Source organism: Ornithodoros turicata, chromosome 1 (genome assembly GCF_037126465.1).
Source record: "Ornithodoros turicata isolate Travis chromosome 1, ASM3712646v1, whole genome shotgun sequence".
Lineage (NCBI taxonomy): Eukaryota > Metazoa > Arthropoda > Arachnida > Ixodida > Argasidae > Ornithodoros > Ornithodoros turicata.
Window position 1 is genome coordinate 176,816,847 of NC_088201.1, and position 24,109 is coordinate 176,840,955.

A 24,109-nucleotide genomic window follows, 5' to 3' on the forward strand; every position below is an offset into this window, starting at 1 on the left:
AAACGTACGTTTGTGTTGTCTGGTTTCTACAATGATGTGGTGGAAAGTATAAGGTTCCTACTGACTAGGTTTACAAGAGACTATGTGTTCAGTGTGTCAAGAAGCAAGCTAAGAGCGGATCTCATTGAATGCCTCTTTCCAACTCCAATATACAGACAAATTCCGAGTGACTGGCCAGGTACTGATGTACTTTGCCGTGTTAGGAAAATGCCGATTAAGCCAGCGCTAAAAACATTTTTCTTCAAGATACATACAAACACGTTGCCCGTGAAATCGTGGCTGGCAGCGAAAGGAATATTCGTACCATGGTCAGTTAACTGTCGTTACTGCAGAGAACCTGAAACTATTGAACACATTTTTCTTTATTGTACAGAGGCCCAGTTCCTGTGGCAAGACCTCAGTATTTTAATTGGGAAAAGTTTGCGACTTAACCCCCACACGATGCGCTACTTACCCTTAGCAGAGAAGAAAGGGCCACGATATGACGTCTTGTGTGTAGTCGCATTGTACTCATTATGGAAAGTCATCATTGCTGGCAGAAACGAGGAGCCCATGAGACCACCGATGGTATATTTAAGAGAAGAACTAAGACAAATGAAACGATATGCTGAATACAGAGGAGAAGTACCGGAATGGCTTGAACGATTCTGCGGCTGTGTTGCTCCAAGTCGGAGTCCACTCTTTTAAATGCAAGTGTTTTTAATGTGATGTCAAGTTAAAATGTATCGAAATAAAAATGGTAAAAAAAAAAAAAAAATCCCCAGTGGCGCAACCGGTTAGCGCGCGGTACTTATATGACAGTGGTCGTGAGCAATGCCGAGATTGTGAGTTCGATCCTCACCTGGGGAAAGACTTTTTGTAACACTAGATAACACTAGAGGGTCCAACTTCCGTCTCAGGATAAAATTATATCCACTGATGACCTCCGGTTCAATTTGGCACGCTTGCGTTCTCCAGTGGCGCAACCGGTTAGTGCGCGGTACTTATATGACAGTGGTCGTGAGCAATGCCGAGGTTGTGAGTTTGATCCTCACCTGGGGAAAGACTTTTTGTAACACTAGATAACACTAGAGGGTCCAACTTCCGTCTCACGATAAAATTATATCCAGTGATGACCTCCGGTTCAGTTTGGCACGCTTGCGTTCTCCAGTGGCGCAACCGGTTAGCGCGCGGTACTTATATGACAGTGGTCGTGAGCAATGCCGAGATTGTGAGTTCGATCCTCACCTGGGGAAAGACTTTTTGTAACACTAGATAACACTAGAGGGTCCAACTTCCGTCTCAGGATAAAATTATATCCACTGATGACCTCCGGTTCAATTTGGCACGCTTGCGTTCTCCAGTGGCGCAACCGGTTAGCGCGCGGTACTTATATGACAGTGGTTGTGAGCAATGCCGAGGTTGTGAGTTCGATCCTCACCTGGGGAAAGACTTTTTGTAACACTAGATAACACTAGAGGGTCCAACTTCCGTCTCACGATAAAATTATATCCAGTGATGACCTCCGGTTCAGTTTGGCACGCTTGCGTTCTCCAGTGGCGCAACTGGTTAGCGCGCGGTACTTATATGACAGTGGTCGTGAGCAATGCCGAGGTTGTGAGTTCGATCCTCACCTGGGGAAACACTTTTCGTAACACTAGAGGGTCCAACTTCCGTCTCATGATAAAATTATATCCACTGATGACCTAGGGTTCAATTTGGCCCGCTTACGTTCCCCAGTGGCGCAACCGGTTAGCGCGCGGTACTTATATGACAGTGGTCGTGAGCAATGCCGAGGTTGTGAGTTCGATCCTCACCTGGGCAAACACTTTTCGTAACACTAGAGGGTCCAACTTCCGTCTCATGATAAAATTATATCCACTGATGACCTCCGGTTCAATTTGGCCCGCTTACGTTCCCCAGTGGCGCAACCGGTTAGCGCGCGGTACTTATATGACAGTGTTTGTGAGCAATGCCGAGGTTGTGAGTTCGATCCTCACCTGGGGAAAGACTTTTTGTAACACTAGATAACACTAGAGGGTCCAACTTCCGTCTCAGGATAAAATTATATCCACTGATGACCTCCGGTTCAATTTGGCCCGCTTACGTTCCCCAGTGGCGCAACCGGTTAGCGCGCGGTACTTATATGACAGTGGTCGTGAGCAATGCCGAGGTTGTGAGTTCGATCCCCACCTGGGGAAAGGCTTTTTCTAGCACTACAGGGTCCAACTTCCGTCTCATGATAAAATTATATCCACTGGTGACCTCCGGTTCAATTTAGCCCACTTACGTTCCCCAGTGGCGCAACTGTGGCTCGTGATTCTACTTCCGGCTGCGAAAGCATACGGACGTACGAAACATGGGCTCCGTGGGAGCTGCGACTAATACGGCTAGGCCTAGCCGGGATTCTTCGAATGGTTCTGCTGCGGCACACGAAAACTACAGACTACTTCTGCCCACCCTGCCTACAGGCAATATTTCGCTCAACACCATTTTTCTACATGCTGACCCTTCAGGTAGGCCTTATCGTGCAGACGACTTCGCAGAGGGCGTGTTTTCTGTGATCAGCAGAGAGGATGTGGCCCAATTCGGCGCGTACCTGTACAACCACGTTTGGGCGTTGACGCTTCATTCCGCATTGCCGAAAGAAAAGCTGGCTGCAAAGAAGCATATCACCGTAAAGAATACAAAATGCCTTATCATCGACCCAAACCAGAAAGAATTGAACATCTCCGTGCACTGGCTGCCCATGCACGTCTCGGATAACGCGGTTATAAATGTGCTCAGCGCCTACGGCAAGGTTGACAAGATTGAAAGAGAGCGTTGGAGATCAACAGCGTTCGCCGGAGCGAAAACCACGACGCGTAGGATTGCTCTTGTTCTACGAGATGGTGTGAGTGTCGAATGTTTACCCATATTTTGAGGATTCTTGGAGGGCAAGTTTTGATTGACATTCCCGGAAGACCACCCCTGTGCCTACGTTGCAAAAAAGTTGGACACCTCAGGAAAGTGTGCAAGTCGCCATTTTGCACGGTGTGCCGAAGCTTTGGCCATGAGGCCGAGGACTGTGTGAGCACTTACGCGTCAAAGACAAGGGCATCTGTCGATGATAGCGCTGCAGTGGATATGGTGGACGTAGAAGAAAGCGCAGCAGTGAGAAGCAGAGAAGAACAGGAGAATTATCCATCGGAGACGCAGGAGCGAAAGAGCGAAGGTGTAATCGATGGTAACATTCGACGCACAGAGGAGGTGCACAGTCCAGAAACAGTCCATAATGCAGGGAACGATACGGAGCCCATTCAGGAGGGAACTTCAACCCGAAAGGAAATGGACAGCGGGGATCAGCAACCAACAGATGATCCAAATGAACAGCAGGCAGCTATTGACATATCGGCAGAAGCAGCGTCGGACAAAACTGACTCGGCACAAAATCCTGCAGAGCCCGTGGAAGAAGTTGTGGAAAATACACAACCTTCAACTTGGAAGACTTCGGAAAGAGAGGGAAAAGGGGGCGATGGTGCTGGATCTACAAATCAACTACCGCTGATCTGCAATGAGGAGAGCGGACGATGTGCAGATAGTGGCCGAAATGATCTGAAATGGAAGGACGCCATCTCAAACTTAAGGAAATCGAGGTACACACCTGCCCCGCTAATAACCCCAGAAGAACGAAGGCAACGACTTCAGCTTCTCAAAGGCCAAAAGTAAGCATCTTATTTAAGACCATACACCATGAAAGCCAAGTTAAAGATAGCAACGTTGAACGTAAACAGTCTGATACGGAAAGAAAGGAAAGCCTGGCTGAAGACTGCAATTTTTGAAAACAGCCTCGACATAATTTGCATACAAGAAACGAAGATATCGTCGAAGGAGCAAGAGGTCGAGTTCGTAGAATATTTTAAACAGCAATTCATCGTGTTGCACGCATCGGCTGTAAATGGAAGCGCAGGGACAGGGATCATGATCAAAAAGAGAAGCGGTGTCACCGTCATCGATTATGAATTGGAGCAGAACGGGCGTGTGGTGTGTATGGACTGCGTTTGGAATGAAGAGATCATACGCGTGATAAGCATATATGCCCCGAATGAAGATAACGAACGGAAACTTTTCTTCGAAACCAGCGTGTCTCATTTTCTAGACACAAGAAGTAAACTGATAATAGCGGGAGACTTCAACTGTGTCTGCCGACCTCAAGATTGCACCTACAAAAATCTGAAGAAACAGAACAGCGTGAAAGAGCTAAAAAGGTTGCTGCAGGAACATGACCTTCAAGATGTAGCAATTGGAAATGAAGATGCCGCGGCAAAATTTACGCACTGGCAAGGCAGCTCACATGCCAGGCTGGACCGTATCTACCTCTCCGGTGAAATTAAGCTGCGCACAACCATGTACAGAGTCGTACCAATGGCTTTCACATATCACGGATTAGTAATCGCTGATCTTAAATGGGACAACAAGGGCAATCGGCACCGCAACTTACCCTGGAAAGTAGCAAAAAACGCTGCAAAGTGTTACAAACCGTACAGGGGTAGGCAAAACAGTAACGTGCGCACGTTACTGTTTTGTCTACCTCTCTACGGTTTGTAACACTTTGCAGCGTTTTTTGCTACTTGCTATGGAATACCAACTAGCCCAACGGTCTGCGTTATTTGACTTTACCCTGGAAGCTAAACGAAAAAATTCTCGAAGATGAAAAGTTCAAGAAGGAGATAAGGGACCTGATTAACAGTATGAAGGGGGATGGAGTGAACGCCGCTTCCTGGGAAATCTTCAAGGAACAAGTGCGGCTGAAGGCCATTGAGCGTTCAGAAGCAAGAGCTTTTGAAAGCAGAAGCGAAATGAAAACATTATATGGAAGCCTGATGACGATATTAAAAGAAGAGGAGGCATGTCCTGGAAGATTTACAGCAGATATTAAAGAAATCAAGAAGCGCATACTGGAGCGGATGCGGGAGCGCTACGTCGGAGCACAGATACGAAGCCGTGTGGAAGTCATTCAACGTGATGAAGCACCAAGTAAAGTATTTCACGCACGTGAACGGGAAAGAGTTATGAAGAATGAGATAAAAAGATTAAAGACAGAAAGTGGACTATTGAAAGACAATGAGGCGGTGGAGGTAGCACTGTACAACCACTACAAAGACCTGTTCGAGAAGCAGGATAACGCACCAGGATTGAATGCAGAACTCTTCAAGCACATGCCAAAGCTCACCGATGCTGACAGAGAAAAAGTGGACGGGAGAATAACGCAAAGTGAGATCAGCCGTGTGATCAAAAAGCTTCCAAGAAACAAAGCTCCGGGTCCTGACGGCCTAGGCTCAGCGTTCTACAAGGCTTTCCAGGAAGATCTAACGCCGATCCTCGAAACAGTCTTCGAGGACATTAAATGCCGGCAGTTGATGCCACCGTCCATGCGGAAGAGCCATACCGTGCTAATACCGAAAAAGTCGACTCCGGACGGCGCCTTCTCAGCGTCAGATCTGCGCACTATAAGCTTACTGTGCACAGATTATAAAATCCTGACTAGGGTGCTCGCTCGACGGCTTGACAGTCTGCTCGACAAGATCATCGGTGGACATCAGAGCTACGGAGTCAAGGGTCGAACAATCGCGGTCAACCTCCATACCATGAGAACGGCATGCGAAATAGCCAGAGTGACGGGTTACCCGTTGGCTGCCTTCCAAGTAGACTTAAGTCAGGCATTCGACCGAGTGTGCCACGAGTTTTTGTTCCACCTCTTACAGTGGATCGGCGTAGGAGGAAACCTGGAGCAGTGGATTCGAATCTGCTACACAGAGATCTCAGCACAGCTGATTGTAAACGGGAACATAGGGCGAAGGTTCGCCGTCAAGAGTTCCGTTCGGCAACGTTGTCCAATGTCACCGGCCTTGTTTTCACTTTACCTCGAGCCACTCTGTCGCCTGATTATGAACAACAAAGAAATCAGCGGACTCAATCTAGCCCAACAGGAGATCAAGATCCTGGCGTACGCAGACGACGTGGCTATCATCTGCATGGATGAAGAACATGTGAAGAGTGCGCTGCAAACGTTGCTATCCTTCTGTGAAACATCAGGAGCTAAAATCAACACTGCGAAGTCGAAAGTCTCCCTGCTGGGAGAGTGGCAAAGCAAGCCTACAAACATCGTGGGTATCGAGTGCTCGCCGGAGCTGGGAAAGTACCTGGGAGTGAACATGGACACGACAAATGAGGATTCTGGACCATGGCCAGTAAAGCTCAACGCGCTACACGGGAAATTGCAGTCTTACAATGGAAGAGAGTTATCCCTGCTACACCGGAGCCATATATGCAACACAGTCCTTTATCCTACTGTGCTGTACACGGCCCAGGTTGTTCATGTCGATACGAAGACTGTGCAGCGCTACCACAGGATCTGCGCCACATATCTATGGAAATCTACTTTCGAGCGCATGCGTAGGACGAATCTGTTTCTGCCCCTGCAGGCTGGAGGACTTAATTTGGTGAACTCTGAGATAAAACTGAAAGTTCAGCGCTTTATATACTTGCGCGATCAGCGCGCACCGGAGCTGCGAGCTGGGCTACAAAAGCTGGGCACGCGGAACCTGATAAAGTGGATTGCAACCACCGAAGCTTCTATAGGAGTAGCAGGCGGTCTGACGTTCTACAAGGACATTGAGCACAGCATAGACTTCTTCCTGGAGAAATTCTCGTGGGAATACCTTGCAACGGTTAAAAAGAAGACGCTCTATTGGGACACTGTTACCAGTTCCTTCCCGCCACCTCTCTACAGGCAGCAGTATACAGCGCTCAGTCAGCAAGATGTGCTAAAGAGGGTCCGGAAATTGCCTGTTCCCACCGGAACCAAGGATTTTTATATCCGGTTTCACATTGAAGTGCTCCCAGCAAACCAGTGGCTTAGGGACAAAGGCTTCTTCGTGCCTCAGAACGCAAGATGCGATGTATGTGGCCAAGAGGAGACCATTCGTCACATAGTTTATGAATGCAGGAACGCCATACTTTTTTGGAGCGACTTGAGGGCAACTCTGCGTGTGAATGAAGTTTTTACGTACCAAAGCCTGAAGTTCCTTGTCTTTGCAGACATCAACTACATTGAAACGCTAAGTGTGATAGCAATGGCAGGGCTACAAGCTCTTTGGAAAGCAAGAACAGCACGCGTTCAATGCGATGTTCGCCGGAAGTCATCCGTGTAATACCTCAAACATACGCTCATGTGGACGATATCCCTAATTGGGACAAATAACTTGCGAGACGAGGAAAAATGGACTGAGCTAGCCCCTACGATAAAGCGACTTGAACCAAGGACATTCGGGTGCAAAATAAAACTGTAAGGCCGACAGTGGAACAGACAGGACGGAATGTGGGCAAGCATGTACGAGGCGGTGATTTTAGTGATGTAGTACAAAAGGGATGTACGAAATAGTGGTTTTATAGAAACGTAATAAAAAAAAAGAAAAAGGCGCAACTGTGGCTCGTTGGTCTAGGTGAATGATTCTCGCTTAGGGTGCGAGAGGTCCCGGGTTCAAATCCCGGACAAGCCCTCGTTTCTTATCGCTGTTGACTTCATTTTGCTATGCGGTTTGCTATTAGAAGGGATGTGACGCACGGCTCGACCGCATATACATTTCAGGAAATATAAAGGGCGAAATCAGCAAATACAACGTCATACCAGTTCACTTCACCGACCATTGCATGGTTATCGCTTCCATTGGGAAGATTCCGGCCAAAAGTAAAAAGTTTGGATGGGAACACTGGAAGCTTAACAACAAACTATTGGAAGATGAAAGTTTTAATGACCTCGTAAGGGAACAGATTGAACAAATGAAAAAGTCGGATGAAGAATGGGGTATCAAGTGGGAAAGACTGAAGTTAAAAGTTCGGGAGGTGGCTCTTGAAAAATGCAGTGTGATGGCGTATAAAAGAAAATACGAAGAAAACAACTTGAGGAAAAGGTTATGCACGCTGATTACACTAGAGTGCAAGATGCCGGGGGACTTTTGTGATGACATCCAGCATACAAAGCTTCAGCTGAGCCTGATAGACGAGAACAAAAGTCAGGGCGCACTGATAAGGTCAAGGACACAAAACTTCCTTGCGGATGAGCAGCCATGGAAAACATTCCATCAGGAGGAAAGGAAACATGTGGCTCGAAACAAGATTACAGAAATAAAAGTCGGTAATCGAAGCACTGATAACAAGAAAGAGATTGAAGATTGTATTTGGAACTATTATAACTCATTACTTGGGACTGAGTCTTCGGATGGTGACAACCTGATCTATGAGCAAATGAAGGATACGATGCCCCAACTGCACAATAAGGAGAAGGAAGAGCTAGAGTTACCGATCACTGCGGAAGAAGTGCGGAATGCCATCAATTCTCTTCGAAATAATCGGTCACCAGGACCGGACGGATTAAGTGCGGAGTTTTATAAGAAACACGTCCATCTGCTAGCCGCTGTCCTGTTGCGGGTCTTTAAGGAAGCCGAAGAAAAGACTATGTTACCCAAATCGATGAAGTGCTCGAAAACTGTCCTGATTCCCAAGGAAATGCCCGAAGGGTCCACACCAAGAGTGACAGATTATAGACCCATCACACTGAGCAACGTTGACTACAAAATATTCGCAAAGGTTATGGCCGGACGGTTGCAAAAGGTGATACCTCAGCTTGTGGGGGAGCATCAAACGTGTCCAGTGGAGGGACGTAGTATACAAACTAATATACATGTTGCACGAACAATACTGGACTTTTGCAAATTTGAAGGTGACCAAGTGGGCATGCTGCAGCTTGATTTGTCGAAAGCCTTCGATAGGGTCAAACATAACTTCCTGTTCTTCTTGCTTCAAGCTGTCAACATGGGACCTCGTTTTATAAACAGAGTGCGCATGTGCTACACAATGGCCCAAACCCAGCTGGTTATCAATAACGTGATCACCAAACCAATAATTCTAAAATCATCAGTCCGTCAAGGATGCCCAATGTCTCCTCTGCTCTTCAACTTATATCTGGAACCTCTATGTCGAAGTATTAATAATTGTGCTAGTGTACACATGGATACTTTCTTTACAACGCTGAGATAAAGACACTGGCATATGCAGAAGACCTGGCCATCTTCGTCAGTGACAAGAAAAGCATCACGAGAGTTATGCAGATAGTTGAAAAATATTGTGATGTTTCGGGAGCTCAACTGAACAAAGAAAAATCGTTAGGTGTCTGGGCTTGTTCATGGGGATCCACACCAGGATTGTACGAAGGCATCACGTGGCAGACTGGGTTGCCCAAATATTTAAGAGTGCCAATGGAGCGAAGTGTGAACACCAACCCCGTGTGGAAGACTGTGAGGGACAAAGTGCGCAAACAAACGTTCACGTGAAGGCAAAGTGAACTCTCCATTTTTCAGAGAGCAAATGTGTGCAATGTTTTCCTGCTCGCAAGGATTGTGTATTTGTAGCATGTATTGCCGTGTACGCGGAAGAGCATTCACGCGCTTCACAGGGTTTTTGCCACATTCATTTGGTGCTCTAAGTTTGAGCCAATGCGTCGGGAAAATATCTTCAAAAGTGTCAAAGATGGCGGCCTCGGACTGCATCATTTATTTGTTAAGCAAATCGTACTACGACTTTTCTTTTTTCGTAATGCGAGCCATCCTGTTTTAAGAACTATGATACAATGCATAGCTGGTGAATATCTGCCAGCTGTAGCTGTGTCGGTGATAAAACTAAGGTCTAAACTTCGCTGCTTTTACAAAGAGATTGTTGAATGTGTGAGTTTTCTACTCTGTAGATTTTCTGTTGAATATGTTTTTGAGGTCGGAAGGAAGAGACTGACAAATGGTCTCATAGATTCGCTGTTCCCAACACCCATCTATCGTAGTGCTCCACAGATAACCCACGGCACTGATATATTATGTCGCGTTAAGAAAATGCCAAGCTGGTCGAAAATCAAGACATTTTTCTTTCGACTCCATACGGGTACGCTTCCAGTGAAAACGTGGCTGGCCTCAAAAGGTATATTCGTGCCATGGACTGTTAATTGCCGTTTCTGTGAGGTACCGGAAACCATTGACCACGTCTTCCTGGATTGCACTGAAGCAACCTTTTTCTGGGATGATGTACAAAGAAAGCTGAAGAAAAACCTGTACTTAAATCCTCACACAATCTGGTTTTTACCCTTGGCTGGAAAAACAGGTGCACGTTACGATATGGTCGTTCTCATTGGACTCCATGCGTTGTGGAAGCTTAAAGTTCGGGACAGGAATGAGGAACCCCTACAGCCTCCGTTTGTGTATTTCAGACAGGAACTGGTAGAAACTTTCAAAATAGCCCAATACAGGGACGATGTGCCTGAATGGTTTCCGTATATCATTAGAAATGTGTGCGATGAACAATGTCTTCCTTGGATGTAGCATGACGAGTGCACAAGATATTTTAACATTAATATTGTGTTGTGACGTGTACAAGCTTACGCGGTTTGCGGAATAAAAGCTGTTAAAAGGAAAAAAAAAGAAATCCCCAGTGGCGCAACCGGTTAGCGCGCGGTACTTATATGACAGTGGTCGTGAGCAATGCCGAGGTTGTGAGTTCGATCCTTACCTGGGGAAATACTTTTTATAACACTAGAGGGTCCAACTTCCGTCTCACGATCAAATTATATCCACTGATGACCTCCGGTTCAATTGGGCCCGCTTACGTTCCCCAGTGGCGCAGCATGAGTTCACTTCCGGTAGCGAAAGCGAACGGTTGTGGGCGGTATGAGCTCCGGCGGAGTGACGATGAGTGCTAACCCTAACAGGGTGGAAAACAGGAATGACAGAATTGCTGGGACTACAAAGGATTACAAGATGATCATGCCTACCGTACCTACAGGTAGTGTGTCTTTAAACACACTTTTCTTGCATGCTGACCCGACTGGAAGGCCATATAACCAATATCACTTTGCTGAAGTATTCAAGACCCTTGTAAATAAGGAAGATGTAGCCACGTTTGGGGTATATCAGTATAACCATGTGTGGAGCATCCGGTTTCATAGCAGCCTGGTGAAAGAAAGGATTTTAGCTCTCGGAGAACTAAGCGTAAAAGGGCGCAAATGCGTCATCATCGACCCCAACAAAAAAGACGTTGAAGTGAAAATGCACTGGGTGCCGGGTGCCCTGCCCGACGAGGAAATACGACGGGGGTTGCAGCGTTTTGGTCAGGTTAAAGAGATCAACAGAGAAAAGTGGAAAGATTCCTTCTTCGATGGTGTAGAATCCACTACGAGACAATTCAATATTGAGTTAAAAGGAGGCATGACAGTTGACGACCTGCCACACCAAATGGCGCTCTGTGGGTGTCAAGTTCTACTGGCTGTTAAAGGAAGGGCACCGTTGTGCCTTCGGTGCAAGCAACTGGGACATATTCGCAAACAGTGTCAAACACCAAGGTGTGGGAAATGCAAGCGTTATGGTCACGACGATGTTGAGTGTGTAGTCACATACGCGTCGAAGACGAAGAAGGTCGTCCTGGACGAACCTGACTTATTCTTAGCAGACGATAATGAAATGGTAGATGATGACTCGGCCGCAAAACAAAATGCGCCGCTACTGGAAACTGTGCTTAGTGGAACAAGCAGTAGCAATGCAAACGATAACGGAAACGATAATAACACGGTGGCTGATCCTATTGTGATGATGACGACTAGGAAATGGGAAATGATAAACACAAGGGGTGAGAAGAGTGGGAAGGATGTCGAACGTGAAAGCATAACCGGAAAGAAAATGAAAGGAGATCCGTTACAAAGCTTAACACCGCCATTAAGAGAAAGGGGTGCGTCGATGCTGGAAGACATGGAATTTGTGTCCAACTAAGTTCCAGATAAAGAGCCTTCCTTATGTCAATCACTTCGGAGACGGGAGCAGAACCTGATAACCGTGTTTAACTGCAGCTAATACATACATAAAATGCGTAGCGTCGTCGTGGGCACACTTAACGTAAGAGGTCTCAGTTCGAGGAAGAAGCAATACCAAGTGCGAAGGTACTTGGAGAGGTTAACACACATAGATGTCCTCGGGATCCAAGAGACAAAAATCAGTGGAGAAGTTGAAACAACTGTCCTGGTTAAGGATTTGTTTGAAAAAAGCTACGACGTCGTGGTCAGCCACGCAGTGGGACAATCAGCCGGATGCTTGCTTTTGTTGAGGAAGGTCAACAGATTTGTCCCCATTTCACACGGAGTAGATAGCGAAGGGAGGCTTACGTACATTGACGTCGTTATCGATAAATTGGAAGTATGGAGATTCATCAACATCTACGCTCCGAACGAGAAAACTAAAAGAAAAGACTTTTTCGAGTCATTGACGGAAGTTATCGGCAATGTAAAGAATTGCGTCTTATTAGGAGACTTTAACTGTACCATGCGGGAGGAAGACAGGTCTACAGACAGAAGTTCCCGGGACACAAGTCAACCGGTTCTAGAAGGAATTATTCGTAACTATAATCTACACGACGCTGCCGACAGCTGCCATGGAAATGTCCAAATGTACACACATTTTCAACGTAATTCTCACGCAAGACTGGATCGCATATACATATCTGAACGGTGCAATTTGAGAACGGCCAAGTATGAAGTTAAACCAGCCTATTTTAGTGACCATTGTCTTGTTAGTGTAACTATCGGGGAAAAAGAAAATAAAATGCCAAGAGCAAACAAATGGAAGTACTGGAAATTAAATTTGAAGCTGCTGGAGGACGAGTCCTTCGTCGACAGAGTTAAGGAGGGAATCGTAGAAATGGCTACCAGCACAGACGAATGGTCTGTAGCATGGGATCTGTTCAAGCAGAAGATACGTGCAATCGCTATAGAAAAGAGCAGTGTTAGAAGCTTCCTTCAAAAACAACGTGAAAATGAACTAAACAGACAACTCTCTGAGGTACTAGAGATGGAATCGAAAGTGCCGGGATGCTGCAAGGACATCTTGGAGAAAACAAAAATGGAACTAGACATTATAAACGAAGAAAAATACAACGGTGCAAGAATTAGATCACGGGCTAAAATATTTCTTCCCGATGAGGCACCTGGTAAGAACTTCTATTGGAAAGAGCGACAGCGGGGGAGACGGAAAAAGATTGATGAATTAATGTATAATGGAACTGCCATTTCAACGAGCAAAGAGATACTTGACATCTTCGAGAAGTACTATAAGGATTTGATCGGCACCAAGCGCAAGCCACGCAACGTTTCCCACTCGACGACAGATGAAATAGCGTTTCAAAAGTTAACAGAGCGGCAACGTGAAGAACTTGAAGCACCCATCACATTAGAGGAAATTCGACAAAGCATAGGATCACTTCCCCGAAATCGCACTGCGGGATCTGATGGACTAAGCGGTGAATTTTTTCAAACCTTCAAGGACTGGTTGCCTGTTGTGTTGTTAAACGTATACAGGGAATCCGAGACGAAAGAAGAATTTCCCCTGTCATTCAGACGAACGCACACGGTTCTTATTCCCAAAGTGATGGAAGAAGGAAAAATCCCGCAAGTAACTGATTTCAGGCCGATAACACTCTGTAATGTAGATTATAAGATATACGCTAAAATCGTGGCATGCAGGCTACAAAAGGTCATTACAAACATCGTGGGTGAGCATCAAACCTGTGGTATCAAAGGAAGAAACATCCAATCAAACATACATGTGACACGAACAGTCCTTGATCTGTGCAGACACGAGGGTGAACAGGTGGCAATGCTGCAGGCTGATTTATCAAAGGCCTTTGATAGAGTGGACCATGATTTCTTGTTTTGGGTAATGTCTGAAAGTGGGGTGGGACCCTCCTTTTTACAAAAAGTGAAACTGTGTTACCAGAATGTGGAAACTACAGTGCTAGTGAACAACGTGTGCACAGATGCAATACCGTTGATGTCATCTGTCAGACAAGGGTGTCACTTGTCGCCTGCCTTATTCAACATATACGTGGAATATTTGTGTCAAAGTGTTATTCAGAATAATAGTATCACAGGAGTTGTGCTCGGCGACTCGCATGTGAAGGTATTAGCCTACGCTGACGATATTGCCTTTTTTGCTAGGGACAAACCTGTGCTATAACGACGAAGAGGCTCTGCGAGCCTCGTGATAAAGTGTAAGATCTCGCGCGCCCAGTTCGGGTAGCCATTGTATGGTTCTACAATAAACGTGTACTGACGTACAGACCCTGACTTGCACATGGTGTCAGAAGTGGGGTACTCAGGGAAAGCCTCGACTATAGGACGTGAGTAGAAGTTCTGTTCTGCCGATCAAACGCCATGTTGTCTCCAGAGTCTAGTTTGGGGCAGAGTTCAACCCCCGGGGTTGCCGTGGCCCTAACGCATTGTCAGCCCCCAGAGCAATTCAATTTTAGTTGCCCTGAAGAATGGCCTAAGTGGATCAGACGCTTCGGGAGATACCGCGTGGTCAGCGGGCTGAATTTAAAGCCTCACGAAGAAGAGGTCAACGCCCTCATATATGTTATGGGAGATAAGGCCGAAGATGTACTGTTGTCTTTGACCTTAAGCGAAGCTGACATGACGAACTACGAGACCGTTGTAGCCGCTTTTGACAAGCATTTTGTGGTCAAGCGCAATATCACCTATGAACGAGCAAAGTTTAACTCCCGTTCTCAAAAAGAGGGAGAGCCCGTCGAAGAGTTCATAACGGATCTGCATGCTCTTGCCGAACATTGCAAATTTGGGTCCCTACGCGATGAGCTGATTCGGGACAGAATTGTTGTTGGAGTAAAAGACAGAGTTCTCTCGGAAAAGATGCAATTGAATCCTGACCTTACGCTGGAGAAAGCCACGACTATGGCTCGACAGACGGAAACGGTTAAGAAGCAACAAGCGTCGTTGCAGCCAGGTCCTGAACACAAGGTTCAACGAGTCAAAAGTTCCAAGTTATTGGTGCAGAAGAGCGCTGCTGGGCACGCACATAAATCTGCAACCAACAATGGAAGGACAGAGCATTCTGCTAACTCGCGAAGCGGGAATTTCTGTCGGAAATGTGGTCGTTCCCCACATCGCAGAGATAGTTGCCCAGCAAGAAATGCAATAACTGCAACAAAATGGGGCATTACTCCCGAGCATGTTTAAGTGCTGCAGCAGTCAGGGTGGTTTCAGAAGAACCCGCGTTTCTCGGCACAATAAACGTCGAAGGGCCCAAGCGTTGGCTAGCGCCAATAAACCTTTGCGGAACTACGCTAGATTTTAAAGTCGACACGGGAGCCGATGTAACTGTAGTCTCTGAGGAGACTTATCGTACATATTTATCAACGATTCCGTTAAACAAGCCAAGCAGACTACTGAAAGGGCCGAATCGGAGCAAGCTTCAAGTCCTGGGCGTAATAAAAGCTGAACTCGAATACCGGCTGAAGAAGCGGTCCACGGATGTTTTTGTAATTAGAGGTCTAGAAGAACCCCTATTGTCTAGCGAAGCTAGCGAAGCCCTTGGTCTTGTGAAAAGACTCTTCGAAGTTACGGCGATAGAATCGGCGACGGAATCTAGTCTTCAACCTGTAAGAGAATTCCCAAAGCTATTCCAAGGACTAGGCTGTGTCAAGATACCCTATCATGTACGTTTGAAACCGTACGCCGTACCCTTTGCGCTTTCAGCCCCGCGCAGAGTACCCCTTCCTCTCATGGAAACGATAAAGAAGGAAATTGATCACATGGTCGCACAGGGTGTCATCGTACCGGTAGATGAGCCTACGGAATGGTGCTGCGGCATGGTAATTGTAAAAAAGCCAAATGGAACTTACCGAATTTGTGTTGACTACACCCCGTTGAACAAATTCGTAGAAAGGGAACTTCATCCTATGCCAGTCACAGGCCATGTCATCGCTCAGATAGGCATCTCCAAGTACTTCTCAAAGTTGGATGCGAATTCTGGCTACTGGCAGTTTCAGCTTACCGAAGAGTCGCAATTACTTACGACCTTCATTACTCCCTTTGGTCGCTTCAAGTTCACAAGGGTACCGTTTGGGATAGCATCAGCACCCGAGTTTTTTCAGAAGAAGATGGCTCATATCGTCTCGGGCTTAAATGGAGTCGTCTGCAACATGGATGACATCCTTGTTCACGCGAAGACAAGAGAAGAGCACGATGACAGAGTACGCAAGGTTCTCGCTCGATTGCAAGACTATGGGGTGACCTTGAACAAAGACAAGTGCGTCTTCGGTGTTCAACGAGTAAAGTTCTTGGGTCATATAATCGACCAAGAAGGAATCCATCCAGATGACACAAAAGTGAAGGCCATTCAAGACATGAAGCCTCCCACGTCTCTTACGGAACTAAAAAGTTTTCTTGGAATGGTGAACTACCTCGGAAAGTTTATTCCTCATCTCGCTGGTGTTGTGAGCCCGTTAAACGCTTTATTAAGTTCCAAGTCGCAGTGGGTTTGGACAGAAGCACAACAGCGAGCATTCAGGACCGTCAAGACGTTGCTGACGACAAGTCCGGTTCTGGTCTTCTTCGATCCGAAGAAAAAGACAGTTGTTTCCGCTGATGCTTCGTCATATGGACTTGGGGCGATTCTTCGACAGTTGCAACCTGATGGGACGTATCGACCTGTCGCATATGCTTCACGAAGTCTCACGGACACGGAGAAGAAGTATGCTCAGATAGAAAAGGAGGGACTCGCCATTGTGTGGGCATGCGATAAGTTTCGGGATTACATCACGGGGATGCACATCACTATCGAGACCGATCACAAGCCCTTAATTCCAATTTTCATGAACAAACCTTTGGACGACATAACCCCTCGTCTACAAAGGATGAAGCTGAAGCTGATGCGGCACTCTTGTGATTTGGTTCATGTCCCAGGAAAATCTCTAGTAGCGGCCGACGTTCTCTCGCGAAGCCCGCTTCCGGACATTGAAGACAGTGGGTTGGAGGATGAGCTGGCGGCTTACGTCAGGGGAATCGTCACCTACTTTCCTGCGACAGATCAGAGATTGTCCCAAATCAAGAAGGCGCAATACGAAGACACTTCGTGTCAGATGCTGTCGAATTACCTTCAACAAGGCTGGCCAGACAAAGCACGTGTTGACTCGAGCTGTAAGAACTACTGGCGAGAGAGGTTCAACCTTTCTCTCGACGACGGACTTCTCATGAAAGGGTCCCGAATTCTTATCCCCGTCGCCATGAGAAGAGAGATACTCAACAAGATCCATGAAGGGCATGCCGGGATCACAAAGTGCAGGGAAAGAGCCAGGCAGACAGTTTGGTGGCCTGGAATTTCTAAGGACATCGAGGATGATGTTCGAAGATGTCCGCGCTGTGTCCAGGAGTCTACCAATAGGCATGAGCCTTTGATGCCTTCGCCGTTCCCAGAGCGCCCATGGCAGAAGGTAGCGGTCGATCTTTTCTACCTTAGTGGAAAGTGGTTCCTGCTGGTAACGGATTATTACTCAAGATATCCGGAACTGGCTCCTTTGACCAACTTAACAAGTTCAGCGGTCATCGATCACCTGAAATCCATATTTGCCAGGCACGGAACGCCAGAAGTACTCATCAGCGACAATGGACCACAATTTCGGAGACTCGTGGGCAGTGACTTTGCTACATTCGCGAAAGAGTGGTCATTTGAACACAGGACTTCTAGTCCACGTTTTCCACAAAGCAACGGCTTCGTCGAAGCCGCTGTCCGTGTCATCAAGCTCAGTCTCAAAAAGTCGGACGATGCGTATAAAGCTCTTCAGAGCTACCGCGCTACGCCATTAGGAAATGGTTTCAGTCCGGCTGAGCTACTTATGGGTCGCCGTCTTCGCACGTCGCTTCCTACCGCCGCGTCGCTGTTAAGTCCCAAGACACCAGATCGGAATCAGTTGCGTCAATGGGAAGAGCGTCGCATTGAAATGCAAAAAAGAAACTATGATCAGCGACATGGTGTGCGAACCTTACCACCCCTACGGCAAGGCGAGAGGGTATGGATAACGGACACCCGATCAAGTGGCGTGGTTCAGGTACCAGCAGCAGCGCCTCGGTCCTACAACATTCAGATGGACAATGGGGTACTCCGTAGGAACAGATTTCACTTGATACCTGTACCGTCACCGTCCTCTGATTGCCCCCAAAAAGGTCCTTCTGCAGAGACTTTGGCAGCTCCCACGTCCGACTCTCGTCCCCAGGAACTCGGAGGAGGAACAGGCCCTGGGCCTGAGTGTGTTGTCTCCGCTAGGTCGTCGTCTGGGGAAGTCTCACAAGCTGGTTCGTCTGACAGTTCCGGCCACCAACCGGGAGACCACCCCCCACATAACCCAACAGGAATGACTACTCGCAGCGGCAGAGTGGTGAAGCCAGTGAAAAGACTTCAAGTTGGATTTGAATGAGTGTGTTTGTGTGGCTGGGACAGGTTTGTTAGCTGAGTGCATTAAAGGGGGGAGATGTGCTATAACGACGAAGAGGCTCTGCGAGCCTCGTGATAAAGTGTAAGATCTCGCGCGCCCAGTTCGGGTAGCCATTGTATGGTTCTACAATAAACGTGTACTGACGTACAGACCCTGACTTGCACAAAACCAAGCGTGAAAAATGTGTTACAGTGTATAGATCAGTTTTGTGAAAGATCTGGGGCGGATCTCAACAAGACAAAGTCGTTAGGGATATGGGTTGGTGAATGGGGGTCCACACCAGAACGGTTTGAAGGGATCAGGTGGCAGAAGATGCCTGCAGAGTATCTAGGAGTACCCTTGGATAAGACCCGGAACACAAACCAGGTGTGGGATGAACAACGAAGACAGATGGAGAAGAGGGTTCAAGGCTGGAAACAAAGAAGATTGTCAATTTTTCAAAGAGCTTCAGTGTGCAATGTGTTCCTTGTTTCTAAACTGCTGTACTTGCTTCAAGTGATACAACTTTCGCGCAAGAACATTCAGAAGTTTCATAGATTGTTTGCAACCTATGTATGGATGTCAGGGTTTGAGTGCATGCGAAGGGACAATCTGTTCCACAGTGTCATGAAAGGTGGGCTCGGATTACGACATCTATTTGTCACCAAACTAGTGATGCGATTGTTGTTCTTCTATAGGAAATGCAATCACCCTTTGTTGAGAACAGTGTTGCAGTCTGTTGGAAGTGTGCACTTGGCCGATATAACGGTTGCCACAGTAAACTGCACGTATCCTGTCACGGAATTTTACGCCGAAGTTGTAGAAAGCATTCGATTTCTTCTTGTTAGATTTTCACCAGAATATGTTTTTAGTGTACACCGCAAGAAACTGTATCATGATTTGATCGATACACTGTTCCCCGTGCCTGTTTATAGGCCAGTATCAGGTGCCAGTGGAGATCAGGACAAATTGTGTCGCGTCCGAAAGATGCCAATCAGGCCGCAAATCAAGACTTTCTTCTTCAAAGTACACACAAGAACCCTCCCCGTTAAAGTATGCTTGGATCAAAAAGGGATTTTTGTACCTTGGACAACGAACTGTAGGTTCTGTAATACGCCTGAAACAATCGAACACCTTTTCTTGGATTGTACGGAAGCGCTTTTCTTTTGGGATGAGCTCAGCGTTAATTTAAAACGGTACATTCGGTTGGACCCCTATACGATGAGGTTTTTACCAAATGAGGTAACAGAAAACAACCGTGACGATATTGTGTGTATCATTTCCATGTTTTGTATATGGAAGGTGAGATTACTAGACAGGAATGAGGAGCCACTTAGCCCACCAATGTGCCTTTTTAAACAGGAAATCAGTGAACTGTATGCGATGGCCCAACATAGGGGCGTTGTGCCCAGGTGGTTAAGTTCATGTGTGCAAGGGTTGCTTCCGAGCCGGGAGACCTTTATGCAAGTGTAATCTAGCATGTCGTCTAGCATAATATCATGTTTGTATATATCTCATAGCCATAATAAAAGAAATGTTGAAAAAGAAAATCCCCAGTGGCGCAGCCGGTTAGCGCGCGGTACTTATATGACAGTGGTCGTGAGCAATGCCGAGGTTGTGAGTTCGATCCTCACCTGGCGAAAGACTTTTTGTAACACTAGATAACACTAGAGGGTCCAACTTCCGTCTCACGATAAAATTATATCCACTGATGACCTCCGGTTCAATTTTGTCCGCTTACGTTCCCGAGTGGCGCAACCGGTTAGCGCGCGGTACTTATATGACAGTGGTCGTGAGCAATGCCGAGGTTGTGAGTTCGATCCTCACCTGGGGAAAGACTTTTTATAACACTAGAGGGTCCAACTTCCGTCTCACGATAAAATTATATCCACTGATGACCTCCGGTTCAATTTGGCCCGCTTACGTTCCCCAGTGGCGCAGCCGGTTAGCGCGCGGTACTTATATGACAGTGGTCGTGAGCAATGCCGAGGTTGTGAGTTCGATCCTCACCTGGCGAAAGACCTTTTGTAACACTAGATAACACTAGAGGGTCCAACTTCCGTCTCACGATAAAATTATATCCACTGATGACCTCCGGTTCAATTTGGCCCGATTACGTTCCCCAGTGGCGCAACCGGTTAGCGCGCGGTACTTATATGACAGTGGTCGTGAGCAATGCCGAGGTTGTGAGTTCGATCCTCACCTGGGGAAAGACTTTTTGTAACACTAGACAACACTAGAGGGTCCAACTTCCGTCTCACGATAAAATTATATCCACTGATGACCTCCGGTTCAATTTGACCCGCTTATGTTCCCCAGTGGCGCAACCGGTTAGCGCGTGGTACTTATATGACAGTGGTCGTGAGCAATGCCGAGGTTGTGAGTTCGATCCTCACCTGGGGAAAGACTTTTTGTAACACTAGATAACACTAGAGGGTCCAACTTCCGTCTCACGATAAAATTATCCACTGATGACCTCCGGTTCAATTTGGTCCGCTTACGTTCCCCAGTGGCGCAACCGGTTAGCGCGCGGTACTTATGTGACAGTGGTCGTGAGCAATGCCGAGGTTGTGAGTTCGTTCCTCACCTGGGGAAAGACTTTTTGTAACACCAGATAACACTAGAGGGTCCAACTTCCGTCTCACGATCAAATTATATCCACTGATGACCTCCGGTTCAATTTGGCCCGTTTACGTTCCCCAGTGGCGCAACCGGTTAGCGCGCGGTACTTATATGACAGTGGTCGTGAGCAATGCCGAGGTTGTGAGTTCGATCCTCACCTGGGGAAAGACTTTTTGTAACACTAGATAACACTAGAGGGTCCAACTTCCGTCTCACGATAAAATTATATCCACTGATGACCTCCGGTTCAATTTGGCCCGATTACGTTCCCCAGTGGCGCAACCGGTTAGCGCGCGGTGCTTATATGACAGTGGTCGTGAGCAATGCCGAGGTTGTGAGTTCGATCCTCACCTGGGGAAAGACTTTTTGTAACACTAGAGGGTCCAACTTCCGTCTCACGATAACATTATATCCACTGATGACCTCCGGTTCAATTTGGCCCGCTTACGTTCCCCAGTGGCGCAACCGGTTAGCGCGCGGTACTTATATGACAGTGGTCGTGAGCAATGCCGAGGTTGTGAGTTCGATCCTCACCTGGGGAAAGACGTTTTGTAACACTAGATAACACTAGAGGGTCCAACTTCCGTCTCACGATAAAATTATATCCACTGATGACCTCCGGTTTAATTTGGCCCGCTTACGTTCCCCAGTGGAGCAACCGGTTAGCCAGAAGAGCTGAGAGTGTTCCTCCGCCCTGTCGATTTTAGTAGCAGAGACTCTTGCATACAGCTCATGGCTCCTTATTAAGTTGAGGACTTCTTGATAACTTTCCTGTGACAGTCATCTGGAGTGACCCACAAGGACTGCTCATTGTGAGGTGTTTTTAAGTGTACGACGGCAAAGAGATGGTGTCGTGTTGAAATTTTAATGTAACATTAATAATAATAAAAAAAGTGGTCTGCTGGAAAAAAAAAAAAAGTGGCGTAACCGGTTAGTGCGCGGTACTTATATGACAGTGGTCGTGAGCAATGCCGAGATTGTGAGTTCGATCCTCACCTGGGGAAATACTTTTTGTAACACTAGATAACACTAGAGGGTCCAACTTCCGTCTCACGATAAAATTATATCTACTGATGACCTCCGGTTCAATTTGGCACGCTTACGTTCCCCAGTGGCGCAACTGGTTAGCGCGCGGTACTTATATGACAGTGGTCGTGAGCAATGCCGAGGTTGTGAGTTGGATCCTCACCTGGGGAAAGACTTTTTGTAACACTAGATAACACTAGAGGGTCCAACTTCCGTCTCACGATAAAATTATATCCACTGATGACCTCCGGTTCAATTTGACCCGCTTACGTTCCCCAGTGGCGCAACGGGTTAGCGCGCGGTACTTATATGACAGTGGTCGTGAGCAATGCCGAGGTTGTGAGTTCGATCCTCACCTGGGGAAAGACTTTTTTGTAACACTAGATAACACTAGAGGGTCGAACTTCCGTCTCACGATAAAATTATATCCACTGATGACCTCCGGTTCAATTTGACCCGCTTACGTTCCCCAGTGGCGCAACGGGTTAGCGCGCGGTACTTATATGACAGTGGTCGTGAGCAATGCCGAGGTTGTGAGTTCGATCCTCACCTGGGGAAAGACTTTTTTGTAACACTAGATAACACTAGAGGGTCGAACTTCCGTCTCACGATAAAATTATATCCACTGATGACCTCCGGTCCAATTTGGCACGCTCACGTTCCCCAGTGGCGCAGGGAGTTCACTTCCGGTAGCGAAAGCGAACGGTTGTGGGCGGTATGAGCTCCGGCGGAGTGACGATGAGTGCTAACCCTAACAGGGTGGAAAACAGGAATGACAGAATTGCTTGGACTAGAAAGGATTACAAGATGATCATGCCTACCGTACCTACAGGTAGTGTGTCTTTAAACACACTTTTCTTGCATGCTGACCCGACTGGAAGGCCATATAACCAACATCACTTTGCTGAAGTATTCAAGACCCTTGTAAATAAGGAAGATGTAGCCACGTTTGGGGTATATCAGTATAACCATGTGTGGAGCATCCGGTTTCATAGCAGCCTGGTGAAAGAAAGGATTTTAGCTCTCGGAGAACTAAGCGTAAAAGGGCGCAAATGCGTCATCATCGACCCCAACAAAAAAGACGTTGAAGTGAAAATGCACTGGGTGCCGGGTGCCCTGCCCGACGAGGAAATACGACGGGGGTTGCAGCGTTTTGGTCAGGTTAAAGAGATCAACAGAGAAAAGTGGAAAGATTCCTTCTTCGATGGTGTAGAATCCACTACGAGACAATTCAATATTGAGTTAAAAGGAGGCATGACAGTTGACGACCTGCCACACCAAATGGCGCTCTGTGGGTGTCAAGTTCTACTGGCTGTTAAAGGAAGGGCACCGTTGTGCCTTCGGTGCAAGCAACTGGGACATATTCGCAAACAGTGTCAAACACCAAGGTGTGGGAAATGCAAGCGTTATGGTCACGACGATGTTGAGTGTGTAGTCACATACGCGTCGGAGACGAAGAAGGTCGTCCTGGACGAACCTGACTTATTCCTAGCAGACGATAATGAAATGGTAGATGATGACTCGGCCACAAAACAAAATGCGCCGCTACTGGAAACTGTGCTTAGTGGAACAAGCAGTAGCAATGCAAACGATAACGGAAATGATAATAACACGGTGGCTGATCCTATTGCGATGATGACGACTAGGAAATGGGAAATGATAAACACAAGGGGTGAGAAGAGTGGGAAGGATGTCGAACGTGAAAGCATAACCGGAAAGAAAATGAAAGGAGATCCGTTACAAAGCTTAACACCGCCATTAAGAGAAAGGGGTGCGTCGATACTGGAAGACATGGAATTTGTGTCCAACTAAGCTCTAGATAAAGAGCCTTCCTTATGTCAATCACTTCGGAGACGGGAGCAGAATCTGATAACCGTGTTTAACTGCAGCTAATACATACATAAAATGCGTAGCGTCGTCGTGGGCACACTTAACGTAAGAGGTCTCAGTTCGAGGAAGAAGCAATACCAAGTGCGAAGGTACTTGGAGAGGTTAACACACATAGATGTCCTCGGGATCCAAGAGACAAAAATCAGTGGAGAAGCTGAAACAACTGTCCTGGTTAAGGATTTGTTTGAAAAAAGCTACGACGTCGTGGTCAGCCACGCAGTGGGACAATCAGCCGGATGCTTGCTTTTGTTGAGGAAGGTCA

The 24,109-nt window shown here is 47.0% G+C and overlaps 20 non-coding genes across 20 annotated transcripts; all 20 read left to right on the forward strand.

The window, feature by feature from the left end:
* Window positions 1-757: 757 nt before the first annotated feature.
* Window positions 758-849, forward strand: Trnai-uau (transfer RNA isoleucine (anticodon UAU)). Its single transcript is given in 2 exon segments — window positions 758-795; window positions 814-849. It is a non-coding gene; the product is annotated as a tRNA-Ile (tRNA).
* A 294-nt stretch (window positions 850-1,143) lies between these two features.
* Window positions 1,144-1,235, forward strand: Trnai-uau (transfer RNA isoleucine (anticodon UAU)). Its single transcript is given in 2 exon segments — window positions 1,144-1,181; window positions 1,200-1,235. It is a non-coding gene; the product is annotated as a tRNA-Ile (tRNA).
* A 101-nt stretch (window positions 1,236-1,336) lies between these two features.
* On the forward strand, window positions 1,337-1,428 carry Trnai-uau (transfer RNA isoleucine (anticodon UAU)). The gene is given in 2 exon segments: window positions 1,337-1,374; window positions 1,393-1,428. It is a non-coding gene; the product is annotated as a tRNA-Ile (tRNA).
* A 101-nt stretch (window positions 1,429-1,529) lies between these two features.
* On the forward strand, window positions 1,530-1,621 carry Trnai-uau (transfer RNA isoleucine (anticodon UAU)). The gene is given in 2 exon segments: window positions 1,530-1,567; window positions 1,586-1,621. It is a non-coding gene; the product is annotated as a tRNA-Ile (tRNA).
* A 91-nt stretch (window positions 1,622-1,712) lies between these two features.
* Window positions 1,713-1,804, forward strand: Trnai-uau (transfer RNA isoleucine (anticodon UAU)). The gene is given in 2 exon segments: window positions 1,713-1,750; window positions 1,769-1,804. It is a non-coding gene; the product is annotated as a tRNA-Ile (tRNA).
* Window positions 1,805-1,895: 91 nt separating this feature from the next.
* Window positions 1,896-1,987, forward strand: Trnai-uau (transfer RNA isoleucine (anticodon UAU)). The gene is given in 2 exon segments: window positions 1,896-1,933; window positions 1,952-1,987. It is a non-coding gene; the product is annotated as a tRNA-Ile (tRNA).
* Window positions 1,988-2,088: 101 nt separating this feature from the next.
* Window positions 2,089-2,180, forward strand: Trnai-uau (transfer RNA isoleucine (anticodon UAU)). The gene is given in 2 exon segments: window positions 2,089-2,126; window positions 2,145-2,180. It is a non-coding gene; the product is annotated as a tRNA-Ile (tRNA).
* Window positions 2,181-10,485: 8,305 nt separating this feature from the next.
* Window positions 10,486-10,577, forward strand: Trnai-uau (transfer RNA isoleucine (anticodon UAU)). Its single transcript is given in 2 exon segments — window positions 10,486-10,523; window positions 10,542-10,577. It is a non-coding gene; the product is annotated as a tRNA-Ile (tRNA).
* A 9,282-nt stretch (window positions 10,578-19,859) lies between these two features.
* On the forward strand, window positions 19,860-19,951 carry Trnai-uau (transfer RNA isoleucine (anticodon UAU)). The gene is given in 2 exon segments: window positions 19,860-19,897; window positions 19,916-19,951. It is a non-coding gene; the product is annotated as a tRNA-Ile (tRNA).
* A 101-nt stretch (window positions 19,952-20,052) lies between these two features.
* On the forward strand, window positions 20,053-20,144 carry Trnai-uau (transfer RNA isoleucine (anticodon UAU)). The gene is given in 2 exon segments: window positions 20,053-20,090; window positions 20,109-20,144. It is a non-coding gene; the product is annotated as a tRNA-Ile (tRNA).
* A 91-nt stretch (window positions 20,145-20,235) lies between these two features.
* Trnai-uau (transfer RNA isoleucine (anticodon UAU)) lies at window positions 20,236-20,327 on the forward strand. The gene is given in 2 exon segments: window positions 20,236-20,273; window positions 20,292-20,327. It is a non-coding gene; the product is annotated as a tRNA-Ile (tRNA).
* A 101-nt stretch (window positions 20,328-20,428) lies between these two features.
* Window positions 20,429-20,520, forward strand: Trnai-uau (transfer RNA isoleucine (anticodon UAU)). The gene is given in 2 exon segments: window positions 20,429-20,466; window positions 20,485-20,520. It is a non-coding gene; the product is annotated as a tRNA-Ile (tRNA).
* A 101-nt stretch (window positions 20,521-20,621) lies between these two features.
* Window positions 20,622-20,713, forward strand: Trnai-uau (transfer RNA isoleucine (anticodon UAU)). Its single transcript is given in 2 exon segments — window positions 20,622-20,659; window positions 20,678-20,713. It is a non-coding gene; the product is annotated as a tRNA-Ile (tRNA).
* Window positions 20,714-20,812: 99 nt separating this feature from the next.
* Window positions 20,813-20,904, forward strand: Trnai-uau (transfer RNA isoleucine (anticodon UAU)). The gene is given in 2 exon segments: window positions 20,813-20,850; window positions 20,869-20,904. It is a non-coding gene; the product is annotated as a tRNA-Ile (tRNA).
* A 101-nt stretch (window positions 20,905-21,005) lies between these two features.
* Trnai-uau (transfer RNA isoleucine (anticodon UAU)) lies at window positions 21,006-21,097 on the forward strand. The gene is given in 2 exon segments: window positions 21,006-21,043; window positions 21,062-21,097. It is a non-coding gene; the product is annotated as a tRNA-Ile (tRNA).
* A 101-nt stretch (window positions 21,098-21,198) lies between these two features.
* Window positions 21,199-21,290, forward strand: Trnai-uau (transfer RNA isoleucine (anticodon UAU)). The gene is given in 2 exon segments: window positions 21,199-21,236; window positions 21,255-21,290. It is a non-coding gene; the product is annotated as a tRNA-Ile (tRNA).
* Window positions 21,291-21,381: 91 nt separating this feature from the next.
* On the forward strand, window positions 21,382-21,473 carry Trnai-uau (transfer RNA isoleucine (anticodon UAU)). Its single transcript is given in 2 exon segments — window positions 21,382-21,419; window positions 21,438-21,473. It is a non-coding gene; the product is annotated as a tRNA-Ile (tRNA).
* A 563-nt stretch (window positions 21,474-22,036) lies between these two features.
* Window positions 22,037-22,128, forward strand: Trnai-uau (transfer RNA isoleucine (anticodon UAU)). The gene is given in 2 exon segments: window positions 22,037-22,074; window positions 22,093-22,128. It is a non-coding gene; the product is annotated as a tRNA-Ile (tRNA).
* A 101-nt stretch (window positions 22,129-22,229) lies between these two features.
* Window positions 22,230-22,321, forward strand: Trnai-uau (transfer RNA isoleucine (anticodon UAU)). The gene is given in 2 exon segments: window positions 22,230-22,267; window positions 22,286-22,321. It is a non-coding gene; the product is annotated as a tRNA-Ile (tRNA).
* A 102-nt stretch (window positions 22,322-22,423) lies between these two features.
* Window positions 22,424-22,515, forward strand: Trnai-uau (transfer RNA isoleucine (anticodon UAU)). The gene is given in 2 exon segments: window positions 22,424-22,461; window positions 22,480-22,515. It is a non-coding gene; the product is annotated as a tRNA-Ile (tRNA).
* Window positions 22,516-24,109: the final 1,594 nt, after the last annotated feature.